Genomic DNA, 20,095 nt, shown 5'->3' with positions numbered 1-20,095 from the left:
GAAGGGAAGGGAAGGGAAGGGAAGGGAAGGGAAGGGAAGGGAAGGGAAAGAGAGGAGAGAAGAGGGGAGAGGAAGGAAGGGAGAAGGAAAGGAAGAAAGAAAGAAGCCATCTTCTGTGTGCTGGTAGCACCCAATGTAACAACTAGACTCTTATGGGAAGCCAAAGAATTTGTCAGGAAGCTGTCCATAGTAATTCTACTGAAATCTAGAGAAGGCACAGAGAATTGGGATCAGAAGCTCTTTCCACTTGCAAGTCCTACAAACCCACTACTGACAAAAAGAGACACTTGATAGAGGGCACCTCAAATGTCACATACGACAGTAGGTATGTGTGGAGCCAAGAGGCTAATTGGCACACATTTTTCTTCCTTCCTGCTCACATTTTTCCATGTTGGCTGCAGACACAATGCCCCTTGGCTTTAGCACTTCTTTCTGCTTACTCAGTGAAAAGAGCCATGTCTCATATTGATGCTCCTGGACTTACATTGCAATAAACTTATTGAAGTAAGCAGGCAATGTCCTACTCTAGCTACTGCACAGCCTACTGAAATCAAGCAAATACTAGGGACAGTGGTGCACACCTTTAATCCTAGCATTCACCCAAAGAAGCAAGGCCAATCTCTGAGTTCCAGACCCATCTGATCTAAAAAAGTGAGTTCCAGGACATCCAGAGTTACACAGAGAAACTCTGTCTTGAAAAATATATATATAAAGTATGGCTTTGGCTTTTGTACCATGTTAAAAACAAAGCCCCTCTATAACTGTTACCAGTAAAAAATTAATTAAAACTTATCAATAGAGGGAGCTAGAGAGAGAGAGTGGGGAGGGAAGGCTTCCCTTTCAGACACAGCACAGGCAGGCTCCTGGAAAACACTTGCATTGCCTCTACAGATGAGCTTCTTAGACTGTATTTCTCTAGAGTTAGTGTGTGAGAAAGGCACAGCTTCTGTAATATTTGTCAACGTGTGCCTTCTCTACCTCTGGACTTTAGAAATAGCAGTGTAATAACTAAGAGCTTCAGAACACGAATCTGATGAATCTGTATCCCAACCCTTATTACCATTCCTGCTTTCCCCTAAGCCCCATTCATGCCCCCACCTACCAGCATCCCTCAAAACTCACAAACTAGACTTTATTCCACATAATGGCTTGGAGCTGCCCTGGCTCATACTTATATCATTCTTATAAACACACACACACACACACACACACACACACACACACACACACACACACACCTACCTTGTCCAAGAGGTCTGCTACACCAGCTGTGCCCCTAGTCAGTTCTGGCAATTCTCTCTTCTGCTGTGTACTCACCTATCATTCTCAGCTCTCTTACACTCCAGGTTATTCTGACTTGCCTGCTGACTGAGGACCAGCTCTGGCCCAGGAACCCTGACCAACCTAGTGATTATAATTCTATCTTCCATAGGTCTGATCTCCAGCCTTGGAGAGAAGGCTCCTTTCAAATATGTTCCTTGGTATTTGTTTTAAATGGCTAAAATTTGTAGCTATGTGGTGGTGGTGCATGCCTTTAATTCCAGCACTCAGGAAGATGCAGGTGGATCTGAGTTCTAGACTAGTTTGATCTACAGAGCGAGTTCCAGGACAGCCAAGAACTTCTGGTCTTAAAGAACAGTCCCACTAGATACAGAATATTCTATATAAATGACCAATACATGATGCTTGGTCTTCTATGGTCAGATAGACAAATTTGAGAAAGGGTTTAAAATTTAAACTTAATGAACATATACTCTCTCACTGCTAAACGTAATGAACAATCAAAAAAAAAAAGAAAGAAAGAAGAAAGAGAAAGAGAGAGAGAGACAGAAAGATCCTTCCCAATTCCACAATTTAGGGTTCTGACAGTTAATAAGTCTTTATACACAACAGATGAACAGCCACACCAAGTAGCTTACAACGGGCCTGGCTATCTGTATTCATGCCTATGAACCAACAGCTAAAAAGCAAAGTTGTAATGTGTAGACCAGAATAGCTGAAGTTACATACAGACTTCATCATTAAGAACTAATTATCTAGGAATAAAATTCTTAATTAAAAGAACCAACAAAGTGAAACAAGAAAAAATTACCAACTATGATAATAGTGAAGGGGATAAAGAACATGAAACATGTAGAATCCTAAAAAGTGAATTTTGTTTGAAAATGTCTTTCCTAAACTAAGCTCCTTTCCATAATGTTGATGTGACGGCCTAGATTAGTAACACTGGCACTGATAAATGTTCCAACAATGTGAATCATCTTAATTTGTTATAAAACAGAATGAAGAAGAAAATAACAAAACATTACCCCAGAACCATATGTCCCTCACCCAACAAAATTCAGTCAGCATGAGTTCTGTATTTGTACCTACCTGCTTCTAAATATAATGCCTACAAAATCAAGATTGTATTGGAATAAATAAACAACCACAGACTAGCAGGACACTTCTCATATCTCAATGTAAGTCATCATCGAGGGGAAATTAACAGTCTGTATGTTAGAAGTAGTGACAGGTGGTGGCACACGCGCCTTTAATCTCAGCACTTGAGAGGCAAAGGCAGGCGGATTTCTGAGTTCGAGGCCAGCCTGTTCTACAGAGTGAGTTCCAGGACAGCCAGGGCTACACAAAGGAACCCTGTCTCGAAAACCAAACCAAACCAAACCAAACAAACAAACAAAGAAGTCGTGAGAAAGGAAACTGCACTAGAACTCTGCAGTCAGAAAACCTGAATTTCAATTCCAACTCCATCTCCCAAAAGGCAACCTTGAGAAACCTCCCCCAATTCCTTTTTGCACTGTTTCTCAAAACAGACATTCCGTCCGTGTAAGCTCTGAAAAATATTGTTTTTAAATCAATACTGAAAATTATGGTTGCTCAGAGAACAAACACTCGGAATAAAAGAGTACAACACTGGTTGACACTCACTACCCAATCTTCGTCCTCTAGCAAATGCTTAGCACTTCTTGGCCTGTGTCTTCATTCATTTATTAATTTTTTTTTAAAATTTACTCAGGCTTACCAGAGAAGCAAATAAGATGTTGTATTATTATATATAGGCCATGAGCTTAAATGCAGAACCTAAGTCTAGACCCTTGAGCATAGTGATTACCAGTCAAAATGGTCATTACTTGCCATTCTTTTTTGTTGTTGTTGTTCTTTAGTATGATTATTAGGTGTTTTACACCATTATATGACACATGCCTCCTTCAACCCTCATTATGACATTATTACATTATCCATCTGACATGGGAGTGCTATTTATTACCATTAAAATGAGGAAAGGCAGGGGCTTAGAGAGATGGCTCAGTTGTTAGCAGCACTAGCAGCTCTAGTAGAGGACCTGGGTTCTGTTCTAAGCATTCACATGATGGTTTACAACCAACTGTAACCACAAGTTCTCAGGAATACAATGCATTCCCTACCCTCTGTGTGTAATGTGCACATGTGGTACAGACATACATAACAGCATACACCCATACACATAAAATAAAAATTGATTTTTAACTGATAAAATGTAGCTCTGTTGGTAAAGTACTTTGCCACACAAACACGAGTACCTGAGTTCAGATCCCCAGTACCCACAGAGCAAGTCCAGGCCATATGAGATCAATATAATGAAGACAAAAATAAAGTGAATGAAACTGTTTGTTTCAGATCATCCCTTACCCTGAAGCCAAAAAGGCTTGAGCTTGTCAAACTGGCAGCAACTGTCCTGCCTTAGTCTCCTGTGCACTAGGCTTACAGGTATGCATCACCATACCCATTATTGTTTTTAATGCTTTTCCTGTGCTGTGGACCCAATCCAGGGCTCCTCCCATTTGCAAGTGCTCTACAACCAACTCTATGCCCATCTTAGTTTGGGTTTTACTGCTGTGAATACCATGACCAAGGAAAATCTTATAAAGGACAATGTGTATTTGGGACTGGCTTATAGGTTCAGAGGTTCAGTCCATTATCATCAAGGTGGGAGAACAGAAGCACCTAGGTAGGCATGGTGCAGGCAGAGCTGAGAGTTCTACATCTTCATCTGAAGGCTGCTGCTGGTAAAGACTGCCTTCCAGGCAGCTAGGATGAGGGTCTTAAGCCCATACCCACAGTGACACACCTATTCCAACAGGGCCACATCTTCTAATAGTGCCAATTCCCTGGGCCAAACATGTACAAATCATCACAATACCCAATCCTTAAAAACATTGTATACATTTACTGTGTACCATGTAATGGTTATTGTTTAGTCTGTTTGGGGTTGTTTGGTTTGCTTTTTTTTTTTTTTTGAGATGGGGTTTTTCTGGGTAGCTTGACTGTCTTAGAGCTCACTCTGTAGACCAGGCTGTCCTGGAACCTGATTAGAATCTGCTGTCTCTGCCCACCACTGCTTGGTATGGTATATCAAGTATATATTACATAGTATATTTCAAACCCTTCTTGTGATGTCATTCTTGCTAATAAGCATGCCCAAGACCCTTTTTATCCCAAGATCCTTTAAAAAAAATCTAAGAGAAGGACAGAGGTTGGAAGGGAAGAAATAAGTGAGAAAAGAAATAAGAGAAATTCTGTCTTTTAGAGTGTGGTATAATGTTGCATATTTGTTAATTCCAGCATATGTCAGGAAGTCAAAGGACCCAGGGATCAAGACCAGCCTCAACTACAGAGGGCAGTGGTCCTCAGCCTTCCTAACGCTATGACCTTTTAATACAGTTCCTCATGTTGTGGTGACCCCAACCTTAAAATTACCTTCATTGCTACTTCATAACTAATTCTGCTACTGGTATGAACTGTGAATACCTGATATGCAGGATGAATGACTTGCTACAGGAAATATTTTTAAAAATGAACCAGCACGCTCTTGTGCTTGTGCCAAGCCAGGCCCACGCAATGACCACATACCCAATGGTCAGCTACCACAACACCTAGCAACCCAGTTGAAACAAAACTCTAGAAGCTTATAATTAACCAAACATATTTATGTATCAATAAATTCTCAATTCACAAGATGCCCATACAATAATTTCAGAACCAATTGATTGGCTCTTCCCCTTTCTCTCAAGACTCTGTCTCTGTAACTCTTAGCTCCACCTCCATTTTCCCTGTCCAATCACAGGCCTCCTGCTGTACTAATATTTTTATGTAAATGGACAGGGAAAATCCTGTTCTCTGTGCACACTTATGTGAGTTCAGGTAGAACCTAGACGTTTATGTCTGGTGTTTTCTATTAATCTCCACCTTATGCTTTTGATATTTAATTCTTTTGAGTCTCACACTGAAATTCACTGATTCAGTTAGACTGGCTGCCAGCAACCATCAAGGATCTGCTCTATCTCTGGATATATTACACGCACATAGTGGAAGGAGAAGAAATGTACCAGTGTACACACATGCATACAACAGAGCAGCACATACACATAATGTGGTGAAGAGAGCAAGAAGAATGTGATATGTTCCTTCCATTTTCAGATGAAAATAAGATAGAGCCCCATAGCCCTTCCCCCTTACTTACTTCATCTTGGGCAAAGGCGACCACAGGAGAAAATGAAATAATTCAGGATCTGCTTCTGGTTTTGTTTTGTTTTGTTTTTTCTTGTTTTCTACATTTAGTCTTACTACTGCTTGGGAGAATGGGGACAGACATGTATAGGATGCTGCACTTTAGTCAGGCCTAAAACTAGAGCCTAGTCCAGAAGGCCCAATACCTCCAACCCAAGGAGATGTAAAGACACAGACATTATGATTAATCAATGCCAGGGCTGTTCAGCCCTCAGTATAACTTCACTTTTTATAAAATAAGCAGTGACTATACATTTCTTTAAAATCTCAAATGTATGAACACCATGTGACAAATAATATATACTCAGTCCTACTATGATTATCTATTTTACCTACTCTATGTCTATGTGCTTTATAAACATATCACAAAGCACTTTATCCCACTGTACCACTAAATATGAATGTTCTGTAATTAACTTATTTTGTACAATATACCACTGACATTCTCAATGGTCATATCAGAACTTTTTAAAATTAACTATGAAAATACTGGGTACACATCTGTAATTATTGCACTGAGAAGGCTGAGACAAGACAAAACTTTCAAAGCCAGTCTGGAGTATAAAACTAGACCTTGTCTTAGAAAAGAGGAAGGGAAGGAAGGGGGTGAGGATAGAACAAAGCAGAGCAAAATAGCTCATGTCTATATATTTCAGTATTCAAAACAGTGAGGCAGGCAGATCTCTGTGAATTTACTGAGAGCCTGGTCTATACAGCAAGCAAGCAAGAAAGGAAGAAATACATCATAAGCAGCTCTTTAAGAAATACATATTTGGGGCTAGAGAAATCGCTCAGTAGTTGCAGAACATGTATTGTTCTTGTAGAGTCTAAAAATAATCCAAAAAGAAGGCCTCAGCCTTCTAAAATATGCAGATATAGCAAAGGCTGACTGTAGGCTTAAATTTTTAAACTCTATTTTTAATAAAGGTTTTTAAATGTTTTTAACCTCCCTTCTAGCCACCAGAGGTAGTGGGAAAGAAAGGTTATTAGGATGTGCGGGAAGTGGACCTGTTTAGAAAATGTTCTTGGGCTGGATGTTCAGTAGTTAAAAGCACTGACTGCTCTTCCAGAGGTCCTGAGTTCAATTCCCAGCAACCATATGGTGGCTCACACCATCTGCAATGGGGTCTGATGCCTTCTTCTGGTGTGTCTGAAGAGAGCAATGATGTACTCGTATACATAAAATAAATAAATACATCATTAGAAATTGTTCTTTGGAGCAAATCTCATCTGTGTTGTCAGGAAATCAGCAGTTCAGTTCACAGGTCAGCAGCAGCAGGTCAATCCACTTGCTAACACTTCACGAATATACCAGCAGTCCAGTTCAGTAGTGTCTGATAGCAAACACAAATCAGCATCAGTGGCACGACCTGAAGAGACAGCCAGGCCTCAGCCCAATCAGCACAAGTCAGCAAGAGGGTCCATGACCATTGAGGACACCTTTATTGTGCCTCTCTCAACAAGGTGAAGAAAAGCCAAGATGCAAGAACAAAAAGCATTGCAAAGGTAGCTATGCAAGCATGTCCCTCTTATAGTCTGTTGAGTTCTATTTATACTCCCTCCAAAAATCACATATCCTTCCACAGGTTTTGCCTCAGCATGTGAGTCTGTATCTGCTGACATCACTCCGCCAACTGGCCTGAGTCTGTGGAAGCTACAAGAAGCTACAAGAATTTCTTGTGAAGTTTTTTGGTGCATTTCTCTCTATGGAGTCATGACAAATGGAGCTCAACAATGCATGTAAGATGAGCCAACACATACATGTCACTGTCAAAGAATCCTTCATCAGGCATCTTTTCACATGCTTGCTTTAGCAAAACATCCTTTTACCTGTGTCCGCTCCAGTAAAACGTTCCTTCAAATATCGCCTTAGGGAAACATCCTTTCACCTGTGTCTGCTTCAGCAAAATGGTCTTTGACGTGACTGACTTTCCAAAGAAACCACAAGTTTCCACTTCAGCCAACACTGGACTAATAAATGTACACTGACAAGGGACAAACAAGGTAACTCCTTGTCAAGAAATATCCCAAGGCCCCAATATCAAATTCAAGTCAGCCATCTCAGACCAACAGTGGAGAAACTCATCTATAGAACAATTAAACAACACAGATAGCAAAGCTAGAGAAGCTTAACAGATAAGACAGAAAAACTCGCCAGGTGGTGGTGGCGCACGCCTTTAATCCCAGCACTTGGGAGGCAGAGGCAGGTAGATTTCTGAGTTTGAGGCCAGCCTGGTCTACAGAGTGAGTTCCAGGACAGCCAGGGCTACGCAGAGAAACCCTGTCTCAAAAAATAAACAAACAAAAAAATAAGACAGAACAACTCAGGAAAAAAAAAAGTATTTTGGCATTGCCATAAAAGATAAACCAAAGTTAAAATTACAATTATATAGGAATGAAACTAAAGGCTTCATGGATACAGACACAAATGTAACCATTTCATGAGATTCCTGGACTCCAACTTGATCACTTCAAAAGCTATTTACATAGCACCTAGGAAATGGGACACTGTCTCAGGTAAAAACAAAGTCTAAACTGAAGTAAATGCATAGGATCAAAAGGTCAAATAGAAAAATTAAAGCCTGAATATAGACAGTCATAGAAAGAAAAAAATGTTAAGCTTAAATCAGAACAGGTAACATGATTTGCTGATCCCTCTACAAGGGAACAGCTCTGAAACTAGCTGAGAAATGAAAATGTCTCCAGCTAGAACTTCAGCTATGCATAGACAATAAATACTTGGTTAGAGAATCCTGGAGACTTATCATGCCATCCTTTCAAATAGCATACATAGATAAAATTTTTATTACACTTTGGTTATATAATCCAAACTAACTTATAAAGAAAGACACATACCTTATCTGCTTGAACACAGAGCAATTGTCACCTTTAACTAAACTGTGCACAGTGCACATTCCATACATATGTTATTGCAGAAATGTCTATTACCTGTGAGAGTTTACAGGTTTACAGACACCAATGAAGTCAAAGCAACCCTGACAAGATTCACCCTCAGGGATGCTGAAATGCTGAGACATATTTATTCTAGCATCCTCTTGATCTTACCTTAAAGAGTGCCTTGATGCTGTTTCCTCAAAAATCTGCATCCAGCTCAATTTCAAAATGGCTAGATTATCTAGCATCATAAGACTGTTCTAGTCAGGACTTCAATTAAGACCTGAACTTTCTCAGTATACAGAGTCTGCATAACAAATGCTACAGGTATCTTTCTTAAGACTGACCAATATCCAAAATTGGGGGTGGGGGAAGTGTACAGGCGAAAGGAAAATGATACCCCCAAATCATCAGGAAGCAATTTTAAGATAGCAATGCCGAGCCAGGCAGTCGTGGCACACACCTTTGATCCCAGCACTTGGGAGGCAGAGGCAGGTGGATTTCTGAGTTCGAGGACAGCCTAGTGTACAGAGTGAGTGAGTCCCAGGACAGCCAGGGCTATATAGAGAACCACTGTTTTGAACTACCCCAAAAGCGGGGGATTGGGGGGGTAATGCCCTCATTCACAAAAGGTGGGGTAGATGATTTTTTGATCATTCAACATTCATGGATGGATGTTTGTCATCATTTAAAAGGGTAGGATGATAGTTAATGGTCTTGATCAGGAAGAAAATAAGGGAGGCTGGATTCAGGGATTTCCTTTTCTTTCCTCTATCCTTCTTTCTCTCCTATCTAGTGTTAGTGAGAAAAGGTGGAGGAAGGATAACCAAAAAAGGAGGATAAGGGGGAATAGGAATAATAGGAATAAAGGGTAGATTACTGAATATACTCTTTAATTATAGAAAGCTTCTACTAGCCAAAAAAGTATAGATCAGATTGTATACTGATATAAAATTAAGGTTATTTTTGGTACAGATCTTTGTATATTAATACAAAATTAAGGTCTCTTTGGTTACAACATACTATGTAGCAACCTTTTTAAAGGTATTATAGCTATGTAATTCTTAACAATCCAAGGTTAAGTTCTAGTACAAACTATTTACGATAATTTAAAAATACAAGTTAGTAGTCAGACAGTCAGAACCATAGTTACAGAACTATGTTTCCAAGGTTAAACAGAGAGTAAATAACTAGAAACAATTCAGATATACTATAGATAAATAGATGGTCTTAAAAAAAAAAAACCTCAGGGGCTGGAGAGATGGCTCAGCAGTTAAGAGCACTGACTGCTCTTCCAGAGGTCCTGAGTTCAATTCCCAGCAACCACATGGTGGCTCACAACCATCTGTAATGAGATCCAGTGCCCTCTTCTAGTGTGTCTGAAGACAGCTACAGTGTACTCATTTAAATAAAATAAATAGATTTTTTAAAAAAAAGAAAAGAAAAACCTCAGTGATCTACAGAATATGGTATTTAAAGATAATTTATTAAAAGGCCTTTTTTGACAATGAGACAAGTCTGTTCCTAGCAGCACACCCATCCTACTTCAAAACAAATGATGAGCATTGAAGAACCTCCATATCGAGTTTGCTTCAAAAGCGGCAAGAAGCCACTGGCCAAGAAACTGTTCTTGCTTCAACTGCTGATAGTGTGCTGTCCAAACTGGCTGCAGGATAGTTGACTGCCAAGCTCTGCAGGAACAAGATCCTTCAAAATTCCTCCTTCACAAAAAAAAAAATTGTCATATACTGGACCGGGAGCTCCTGGGTTCAATTCCCAGCACACACATCAGGCAGCCTTTAACTACCTGTAACTCTAGCTTCAGAGGATGACTATGACCTCCTCAAACACATGTGCACACTCGTATAGTCTTCTTTGTTTATTTTTGGATTTTCAGATCAGAGACTCCTTGTGTAGCTCTTACTGTCCTGGAACTCACTCTGTAGACCAGGCTAACCTTGAAATCAGAGATAGGTCTGCCTCTGCCTCCAAGAGTGCTGGGATTAAAGGTACCTCATAGAAACAAAAATATTCTTTAGCAATAAATATATAATTAAGCTAGAAGTGGTAATACAGTCATATAAACAACACAAAAGTGGTGCTGGGCAAGAAAATAAAAGAGTTCAAGGTCAGCTTCAGGTACATAGGGAGTCTGAGGCAACATGGGGTATAGAGAGATTTTCTCTCAAACAATCAATAATTATTTCTTAGACAATTCACATCATGAGAGACATAAAAGCCACTTCTCTTCCATTACAGTTGTGGACTACTGGCTGTCCCCTCACCTCATCCAGCTTGCTTAGAACATTTTCTGAGGGTAAACAGCATGACACAGGACAGACCATAAATTCTGGTGACCATAGGAAATAGACACACCTCACACGCTGGCCTTGCATGTTTTATAAAATCGTTTCAGTTCACTATGACTGAAAAAAAAAAAACAAAACACAAATACATTGCTGAGATCTTTAATTTGCATTGTAGACTATGTCTACCCTCCAAATATCTTTTTTTTTTTGGTGTGGGGGGTCGAGACAGGGTTTCTCTGTGTAGCCCTTGCTGTCTTGGAACTCACTCTGTAGACCAGGCTGGCCTCAAACTCAAAAATTCGCCTGCCCCTGCCTCCCAAGTGCTGGAATCAAAGGGGTGCGCCACCACTTCCCAGCCCAAATATAATTCTTCAAGAAACTTAGTTAAAATTTTCTATTTCTTAGCCGGGCGGTGGTTGCACACATCTTTAATATATATTAATATATACTATAATTATATTATAATATATATTAATATATATATACATGTATATATAGAGAATATATATATACATATTTCTATTTCTTAGCGAGGCAGTGATGGTGCATGCCTTTAATCCCAGCACTCTGGAGGCAGAGGCAGGTGGATCTGAGCACAAGACCAGCCTGGTCTACAGAGTGAGTTCTAGAACAGCCAGAGCTACACAGAGAAACCTTATCAAAAACAACAAACAGAACTACAAAAAACACACATAAACATGTGCCCTCCCCCCAGCCTTCAGCAGGCTGAATCAGACCTGTTTTGCCACTGTCAGTTGGTCCACCTAGGGTAGAGTCTTCAGACCTAGGAAAAGTCTATTGTCCTGCCACATCTGCAACTTCCTGAAAGCTGAGCTTTTCTTCCTGATGAGATCCTGACAAAGCCTGACAAAGCAACAAGATCCTAACAAAGTGGGGTATGGGTCTCCCCTTTACATTCAGACCTTAGAATTAAAAGATTGAGCCTTGATCAGAGAACTTTGTCTTGGCTCGTTATTTCTCTCGCTGTCCATCCCATACAGCCCCAGCTTTCCTTTCAGGAACCCAGTAACCCATGGCCACTTGTGGCTACAGGTGGCACAGGAACAAGGGACCTGAATACAGAAAGACCAACTGAGTGAACAGTCTTGGTGGGGCTCCACAGAAAATGGAAGATGGTATCTTGCACGATAAGCAACATACAGCATTAATGTTAGCACTATAAATTTCATCTTTTGAAGGTTGTTGGTTGCAAGGGTGCAAAAAGGATATAGGCTAGACTGAGTTAGCGTTGGCCCAACACTGATATTAGCTAGGGGTTGACAGTGGAAAATGGGACCATAAAATTCTATATAGGCATTTGTCCGCAGCCAAGAACTGCATCAAGTGAGAGGAATAGGGCTGAAAATAAAATTAAATTAAATTTTAAAAAAAGTAAAAAACAAAAAAACAAAAAGGGAGACGCTAGATATACAAATGACATGAGAAAGAGAGATCAAGAGAGAAGGAAAATGGATTTCAGAGCTCTCCTAGGGACAGAAGGAAATCAGGAGACATCCTGCTTCCTCTCTGGCCCCTACAGTAGACATCCTTAGTTCTGGTTACATCAAGTTCTCTACACTCTCAGTGTTGTCTGTCCTTGGTGCACCAATCTGTCCACATGTCAATTTGTGTCTGTTTTTATTTCATTGTCTGAATGACTGTTGTTCTATGTTTCGTGTTGAAAAGAAATCTGCTGGCTCTCCATCTCTTGATTCAGTCTCAGTGTGCACAGCAGAGGCTGATTTAAGTTTCCCTACACTCTTAGTCAGGAGTCAAACACAGCAGGACAGTCCCTACTGAAAAGATGCTTTTAAGAGGGGTCAGCAGCTTCTTAAGTTCTAAGGCAAATAAACTGATAGTTGTTTTTTCCTAGAAAAATCTCTGCAATTGTGATTACTGGATCCAGCAAATAACAAAGTGCTTTTTCTCTTGAAATTATAACTAGAAAAAGTAAAAATTCTTTGATTGGTCTAAATTTATAAGCTTCATGTACCGCTCTCTTTCGTTTCTGACTGGTATTAAAGGTATAAATATACTCTGCATGTCTTTTTTCTTTTTAAAGATTTATTTATTTATTATATGTAAGTACATTGTAGCTGTTCCAGAAGAGGGAGTCAGATCTTATCACAGATGGCTGTGAACCACCATGTGGTTGCTGGGATTTGAACTCAGGACCTTCAGGAGAGCAGTCAGTGCTCTTAACTGCTTAGCCATCTCGCCAGCCCGCTCTGCATGTCTTGATTATTGGCTTTTAAAAGTTATTGGTCCGGGTGGTGGTGGCGCTCGCCTTTAATCCCAGCACTTGGGAGGCAGAGGCAGGTGGATTTCTGAGTTCGAGGCCAGCCTGATCTACAGAGTGAGTTCCAGGACTGCCAAAGCTACACAGAGAAACCCTGTCTTGAAAAAACATAAAACAAAAAAAATTGAAAAAAAAGTTATTGGGTATGATTAAAAATTTGTAACGTTGGTAACAGATAGGTTTAAACTGGTAACTCAGGTTTGGAGTCATTTTAAAAAAAACATCACATGGCATAAACCTGCCCAGGAAACCAGACCTCTAAAGATACTTCTAAATTGAGATAATATTTTATGTAATTCTTATCCTAGAAACTAGACTTATATGGGATAAGATTTAAAACAATGTGTCTTTAATGAAGCATTAAAAGTTGCACTGTCGTGTATTCAGTAATGCATATGGTATTGATTCTAGAAAGAATGGATTGTTTAACATTGGGTTTTGCTTTCCAAAAGTTATGGTTATGACTTAATATTACAAAAGAAACTTTAAAAGTATGGTTAAACTTGCCAGTGTTCCATTGGCTAGAGTTTACAGTTTGACAGAAAGCTCAGGATTCTTTTTTTTTTTTTAAAGATTTATTGTTATATGTAAGTATACTGTAGCTGTCTTCAGACACACCAGAAGAGTGTGTCAGATCTCATTACAGATGGTTGTGAGCCACCATGTGGTTGCTGGGATTTGAACTCAGGACCTTCGGAAAAGCAGTCAGTGCTCTTAACTGCTGAGCCATCTCACCAGCCTGAAAGAAAGCTCAGGATTCTTAACTCACGCATATTTTGTAATTAGAATGATTCCAAGAGTAATAAATGTTAAAAATAACTGTGGCCAGTATGGGCCTGCTGCCTCTTTTACACTTATTAGATACAGTGGTAGAAGCAAAGTTTTACCCCCCAAGGCTGGAAAGGAGATCTCAGGGAGAATTTATTTGGTATCAAACAGGTTCCTGATGAACTGTTTCAAGGAGTATGTACTACAAAAAACAGCTAGTGGGATTTTCAGAGACCCTCAAGCAGGGGTTCCTTTTGTTACACAATTGTCTTATGAGATCGCTAATGCAGCTCTCTGTGGCCATTCAGCCATACAAAGACAGACTTATCTGAATATATTCGTCTTTGTGCAGAAACTGGACCCTCATACAATCAGAGACTAGCTATGGTTGCTGCCTTGCAGGGGACTACAGTACATACAATGCTTTCACAACGCTGAGGTTATAAGGAATGTTTTAAGTATAAATCATCTTAGGAAAGACTGTCCAAAAATTAGAGGCATAGACAGACAGTAGAATTGCTCCCCTGGAATCTGTCCTCACTGCAGGAGGTGTAATATTTGGGCCAGGACTCAGGCTGTATGCTCAGATTAAGAAATATTTATATTTGAGTTAATGCAAAGCTCAAAGAAGGCTCAGCTAAGCTTGAGTGGCATTTTTGTTTTGTTTTACAAACCCTGCCTAGGGAAGTTTTGGGGGCCTCACCTCTCCAGGGAATTATTTTTAAGCCAAAAACAGCTTTATTACAGATCTATCCAGGTGTTGTTCAAAATGAAGTTTAAACTTAAGATTTCTGAGCCGGGTGGTGGTGGCACACACCTTTGATCCTAGCACTTGGGTGGCAGAGGCAGGCGGATTTCTGAGTTCGAGGCCAGCCGGGTCTATAGAGTTCCAGGACAGCCAGAGCGATATAGAGAAACCCTGTCTTGAAAAACCAAAAAAACCAAAAAAAAAAAAAAAAAGATTTATGAAAGGTCAATGAGGCTGTGGAACTTGTAGAGGCATCACTCCATATAGAATTATTATGGATTTGGAAGGTTGTTTTATCCTTTTGCATCCTGATAATTATAAAAGTTTTGCTTCTAGTGAGCTTGTAATCGTTTGAAAGTTTTGCTAACAGCCTTACATTATGTAAATTTTTTGTGTCTGCTTCAATACAAGAAGCTAGGACTTTGAATTTTTCAGTGTATATTGTTTATAATTTGGAGAGTGTTTTATTAGCTAACCTCCCTCAAGGGGAATTTTACTACCTTTGCTCTTACACGAGCTTTAAAAATTTTAGAGTAGTTGTTGCTCCAGAAAAGTTTCAGAGGCAATATCTTTTTCAATATTTGGGGCCTCAGTTATATCCTAGAAAAAGTTGTAGTACAGAAAATTCAAGAAAGAAAAGATGATTTACTTCAAATTATTTTCTAAAGCTTCCAGGAGATGTTTATTGGTGAAGACCTCATCTTAAGCTCACCACAGGAGGACTTGAGGGTTTGTTGGATGTTATCAAGGGGGATGCAAATTAACTGGTGAGAGACAAATAGTTTTGCAGAAAGTAGAGGAAGCTTCTGCAGTCAACTGTTAGTTGCATATTCTAGTTATTGTTACTTAATGTGCCCACAGCAATTCTTTGGCAAAAGAGAACATTAATGTGGATTCATCTTTCATCACCTCCAAGTAAAGTTTTAACATCCTGTTATGAAGCTGTTGTGGTGTTAATAAGGAATTGTAGGATAGAATCATGAAGGTATTTTGGAAAGAATGTCTTAAAAACCTGACGAGACATCTATTGTTTGTTTCAAACAGCAATTAAATTGGTTATTAAAGAATAGTTATATTTGGCATATTGCATAGCAAACTTTTTAGGTAAAATCGATAATCACTATCCAAAAGATAACCCATAAGAATACATCTACAGTATTTATAAACAGCCCTTCTATGGGAGAAAAGTATATGTGATTGGATATATATTATTCTCTTGAGTTTCCCTCTACTTCAAAACAAATTACTGAACTATGTGCTGTAGTCACTGTTTTTAAAGTATTAAAATCAAGCTTAATTTATATACTGATAGCCAATATATATATACCTCAGGGCTTACAATTGCTTGAAGTTGTTCCCTTTTTAGATACTACTAACTCTTCAATTTTGCAATTGTCTATGCATATACAACTCAAGTTAATAGATTCCTTTGAAGGACTGTCCTTGGACAAGACCCCTTAAGGCAATGCCACAGCAGATTTGTATCCCAGGCAGATTTGTATCCCAGGTCTTACACAAGAACAACTGGCCATATAATTTTATTCTTTACATTATCAAAATAATAATGGCTTGAGATAATTTGGTATTTTTAGAGAATGTGCATGTCAAATTATAAAGACTTATTCTCAATGTCCTCAGTTTCTATCTGTACCACATAATGGTGTTAATTCTTGAGGACTTATACTTAATCAATTATTGCAAATGGATACTCATATTTCTGATTTTAGAAAATTTAAATATGCACATGTGACTATTGATACCTTTTCAGGCTTTCTAGTTGCAATGCCTTAATAGGAAAAGCAACTAAAAATGTAATTGGTCATTGCCTACATTATTTTTCTACACTTGGTTTTCCAAATCAGATTAAAACAGATAATGGAACTGGCTAGTCAAGCATTTGAGATGTTTTGTCAACAATTTAATGTTACCCATATTACTGGGATTCTTTATAATTCTCAAGAGACAAGGAATTGTTGAACATGTGCATCTCACTCTGAAAAACTAGCTTTTAAAAAAACAAAAGAGGGGGAATTATATTCCTGTGAACATTATTTAAATCATGCTTTTTATTTTTAAAATTTTAAAATTTGAATGCCAAGGAACTCTTTGTTGAGTGTCTACAGCATCCTACAACTAGGCATACTCCTGCCTAGGGAGATGGAAGGATACACTTATTGCATGGCATGATCCTAATCAGGTATTTAATATGGGGAAGGGCATGTCTCTGTTTTTTCCACAGAATGCGGAAGAGTGATTGGTGTGACACACTGACACAAAGGATAATGCTTTCCTGTGAGCTGGCTGACTGCCCTGACAATGGTGACTGGGATACTGTATTGGGCGTATGTTCTTGACCCACCTTTACTGGCCTATGTCCCAGATTAGACAAGCTGCCTTGCTTCAAGCTTTTAGACCTTGTGGGATAGAGAACAATGAGACTGTGGAAACTGACTTAGAAAAATTAATCAAAAGGAGTAGTTATGATGACTCTTCTCGTTCCTTTAATGTGACCAGTTATTCTGACTCAATCATGAACTGGTTTAGAAATAAATCCAATATTAGAGATTCCAATTATGAAGATAGCTAAAAATCTTTATCAGCCACTGGCTAATATTTACCTGGCTCTTACACTATTACCTGAGAAGTAACAGTTTTTCTGTTATTCTCAAAGCCACCTCCCACATACTGGGGAAGCTAGGCTTTGTGTCTGATAGTTACTAATTTGCAACTGAATTGAATACCTGGGACATTCCCACAGACAACCTAAATCTTGTTGCTTTTAACTTTTTGTGGAAAGCGGTAGAGCTGGAGAGGCATTCGCCTTGACAAGATGGCGCCTACATCAGCTGTCGACTCCTAGTAAACAACTGTTTGCGCATGTGCGTAGAGTGAAAAGGCGCCAAGTCACAGCCCATGGGGCGTAACATGGGGTGATGAGCAAACAGCCAATCATGGGCAGACACGCCGCGCTGTGGTGTATATAAGCAGTGCCGATTATTGGCTCGGGGTCTTCCTCTTCATGATGCAATAAATGCTTGCTGCAGAAGGATCCTAGTGTCTGCCTGTCTTCTTGCTGGCGAGACGACTGCGCGGGCAACAACTTTTGACTTTGTATTTTAAGCAGGTCTGTTACCTCCATAAAGGCTCCCCTTCAGCAAAACTCAGATATGGTGGTTACTCGTAGCTATGGAGAAATGCACTAAATGTATTGAGATGCTTTGGGCTGAATGGGAAAAAGGTGTACTATGAGGACCAGCAGCCAAAAACTGGCCACTGATCTATGGCTCTTAGCAACCTAAGACAGAGGCATGTGCTAAGAGGCCATGTTTGTTCATAATAAACACTAAAAGGCTGTGTTTGTGCAAATAAATATGAACAAGCTGCACATGTTCTTCGGGACAGGTCAGAAGGAGCATAATAGATTCAGTCCTAAGCCAGGCACAGTCACCAGCCACCATAATTCCCAGGTGGGACCATAAAGAATAAGTAAATCTTATGTCCCAGTCCAGCTATTTTTAATAATTAAGAAGGGAGGAATTGTACCCCTACCCCAGCCTTCAGTGAGCTAAATCAGACCTATTTTGCCACAGTCAGCTAGCCCATCTAGGGTGGAGTGTTCCAGGCTAGGAAAAGTCTATTGTCCTGCCACATCTGCAGCTTCCTGAAAGAAGTCACTACCTGCTGAACAGCTGAGCTTGTCTTGCTGATGAGATCCTGACAAAGTGGGGTATGGGTCTCCCCTTTTATTTTCAGACCTTACAATTAAAAGATTGAGTCTTGATCAGAGAACTTTGTCTTGGCTCATTATTTATCTCGCCATCCATCCCATACAGCCCAGCTTTCCTTTCAGGAACCCAGTAACCTATGGCCACTGGCAGCTACAGGTGGCACCTGAACAAGGGATCTGAATATGGAAAGACCGGCTGAAGGACATCATGGTGGGGCTCCACAGAAAACGGAAGATGATGGTATCCTGCATGGTAAGCAACATACAGCTTTAATGTTTAGCACTGTAAATTTCTCTTTTGAAGGCTGCTGGTTGCAAGAATGCAAAAAGGATACACAAACACATGAAAAAAAATTCTAATTCATTTAATTCAATGGCTTAATATAGTGTATTTTGCAGTGTTGTAGACTTAGACACACATCCACAAATACATAAAAAATGTAAAACAGATAAGGTGACTATTTGGGGAAAAAGAAGAACCAGAAAAAAAGGGGGTAGGGTACAGCAAAGAACACAAACAAAGTATAATGACAACCTATAAGAAGAAAGTATGGGCCTAGAGAGATGGTTCAGTGGTTAAGAGCACTGACTGCTTTTCCAGAGGTCCTAAGCACAATTCCCAGCAACCATATGGTGGCTTACAACCATATACAATGGGGTCTGATGTCTTCTTCTGGTGTGTCTGAAGAAAGTAATGGTGTACTCATATACATAAAATAAATAAACCTTAAAAAAAAGAGAGTGTCATAATAAAATCCACTACTTTTTATGATAACTGAAAAAAAAATTAATTTAATATGGGCAATGGTGGTGCATGCCTTTAATCCCAGCATTCCAGAGGCACAGGCTGGCAGAGTCAGGACAACTAGAGCTATACAGAGGAACTCTGTCTTGAAAAACCCAAAGAGAAAAAAGAAAAAAAAATTGAAGTGAAACTTCTGGTTTCTTTGGAGACTCAGCTGTGCCATGTGATATTTTTCTGGAAACTGTCTTATGAGAGTATGTTTTTGCTGAAGCAAACACATGGGAAGATGTTTTACTAAGAACAGACACATACTGTTTTCCTGGAGGCAGCCTGGAAAAAGAGCATGTAATGTTTTCCTAGAGGAGATGCTTGAGAAAACACAAGATGTTTGGAAAGCATATAAATATCAGTGGACAATGCTGGATGATACTGGTACGCCTTGCCATTGTTGAGCTTTGATGACACTGGTCTTCACTGACAACACTGGACAGTATCGGTATGCCTTACCATTCTTTGTCGGTCATTGTTTGTCTTGATTTCATAGAGAAAAACGCACCAAAAAACTTTTAGTGGTGTTCTGGTGGCTTCTTGCTGCTTCTGCGGATCTGGGCCTTTGGCAGCTTCTTGCTGCTTCCTTGGATTCAGCCAATTGGCAAAACTTTACAGTTTCTTCTGGATCAACCTGCCATTGCTGATTTGTAAATGGTGCTTTTGAGTCCTGCCTTTGCTGATTCATGAATGGTGTTTGCAAGTAGATAAAGCTGCTGATTTGTGTGAACTAAATTGCTGATGTCCTGACAATGTAGATTATATTTGCTCCGAGAATTTTTTCTAAACAGGTGTACTTCCTCCTTTGCTCTATTAACCTTCCCTTTCCAGTACTTCTGGTGGACAGTATGCTAGAAGGGAGGTTAAAGTATTTAAGAACCTTTCTAAGCCTAACAAATATTACTTTAAGACATGAAAAATAGTGTATCAGCAGTGCTGGTGCACACCTTTGACCCCAGCACTTGGGAGGCAGAGGCAGGTGGATTTCTGAGTTCGAGGCCAGCCTGGT

General features: G+C 39.6%; 1 protein-coding gene and 1 non-coding gene across 3 annotated transcripts in view; one reads left to right on the top strand and one right to left on the bottom strand.

Annotated features, from left to right (window-relative positions):
- Positions 1-20,095, bottom strand: part of Fam193a (family with sequence similarity 193 member A) — a 127,467-nt gene that overhangs the window by 91,213 nt on the left and 16,159 nt on the right. The gene's annotated exons all lie outside the window — the stretch shown is intronic.
- Positions 3,145-3,249, top strand: LOC116071877. The gene has a single exon (XR_004111221.1). It is a non-coding gene; the product is annotated as a small nucleolar RNA U13 (small nucleolar RNA).

The sequence above is a fragment of the Mastomys coucha genome, unplaced genomic scaffold (genome assembly GCF_008632895.1).
Source record: "Mastomys coucha isolate ucsf_1 unplaced genomic scaffold, UCSF_Mcou_1 pScaffold22, whole genome shotgun sequence".
Taxonomy (NCBI): domain Eukaryota; kingdom Metazoa; phylum Chordata; class Mammalia; order Rodentia; family Muridae; genus Mastomys; species Mastomys coucha.
This window is presented reverse-complemented; position numbering and strand designations above follow the sequence as displayed.